This window comes from Chrysochloris asiatica, unplaced genomic scaffold (genome assembly GCF_000296735.1).
Source record: "Chrysochloris asiatica unplaced genomic scaffold, ChrAsi1.0 scaffold00031, whole genome shotgun sequence".
Taxonomy (NCBI): Eukaryota; Metazoa; Chordata; class Mammalia; order Afrosoricida; family Chrysochloridae; genus Chrysochloris; species Chrysochloris asiatica.
In genome coordinates this window covers 24,952,876-24,954,396 of record NW_006408549.1, presented here as the reverse complement: position 1 = coordinate 24,954,396, position 1,521 = coordinate 24,952,876, and positions in this window count along the sequence as shown.

Sequence of the window (1,521 nt, the reverse complement as noted above, 5' to 3'; positions counted from 1 at the left end):
GAGTAATTGATGGTCTGTTCCACAGTCTGCCCCTGTCCTTGTTTTCACTGATGATATGGAGCTTTTCCATCGTCTCTTTCCTCAAATATAGTCAATTTGATTTCTATGTATTGGATCTGTTGAGGTCCATGTGTATTGTCATCTCTTATGCTGTCTAAAGAAGGTATTTGAAATAAACAAATCATTGGTTTTGCAGAATTTTATCATGTGTTCTCTAGCATAATTTCTATTACTAAGCCATATTTTCCAACTCCTGATCCTTCCTCTTTGCTCCCAACATTTGCATTCCAATCATCAGCAATGATCAATACATCTATCTTGATTGCATGTTTGATGAATTTCAGATTGAAGAAGTTGGTAGAATTCTATTATTTCATCCTCACTAGGGGTGACTGGCTCTTAGAAATTCAAAATGTATCATGGTTCCTAATTTGTATAAGATATTATGTCTTAAAAGAGAAACAGGGCATTGGGGCATTAGTAAAAAGGAAAAAAGTGCAGGATAAATCTCCACAGTAACAACTGAGGGCATGGTGTTTGTTTGGGAGTGGTAGGTATGCCTTTCACTCCGATTACTGAGGCTGAGGAAGAGAAGAGTGGACTGCTAGATTCTGTTAGAACTGAAAGACTCACCCTAGTATCCACTAGGAGAAAAATGGTCTTACCTGATACTGTCCCCACTGGGTTCTGAGGACACACTTGCTGTTTGGCGGAGAATCTGGACACTGTCAGTCTTCTGAAGAGATTGCTAGTAAGGATGGTAGGTCTTTCATGTGGTTGAGGGGCTAAAAATTGGAGTGAACCTGACCTGGGAGGACATCCCTGCTGGGGGCAGTCCATCTTCCAGTGGCCCCATTGACCACATATTGGGCATGGAATGGTTGGTGGCCTGAGGTTAGGGCACGCTTTAGCCAAGTGTCCAGCCTGCCCACACCGAAAGCAGGTTGCAGGGTCTGCTGTGCTTTTTCCTGCTCTGGGCTGGGGTGAGTGTGTGATGGCACACCACAGCGTCTGATATTTAATGCAGACATGTTTATCTTTTTGATTCTTCTGTTTCTCATCTTGGTTGTTAAAAAAATTGATGGCTGCTTTTATAAATTCTTCTACAGTCTTTCTTATTCATTGTCCAAATTTCAGGCTTGTTGGAGGTCTTCCTCTTTTTCACTAATCATCCACTTTACCAAGCATGATGTCCTTCTCCAGGGACTGGTCCCTCCTGATAACATGTCCTAAGTATGGGACACGATATCCCACCAACCTGTCTTCTCAGCAGCATTCTAGCTGTACTTCTTCCACCACAGATCTGTTTGTTCTTTTGTAGTACATGGTACACTTAATATTGCTTTCCAGCATCATAAATCACTTATTCTACAGTCTTCCTTATTCGTTGTCCAAATTTCACATGCATATGAGGCTATTGAACATGCAATGGCTTGGGTCAGGCACACCTTAGTCCTCAAACTGACATTTTCCATCTTGAACATTTTTAAGAGGTCATGTGCAGCAGATTTGACTAATGTT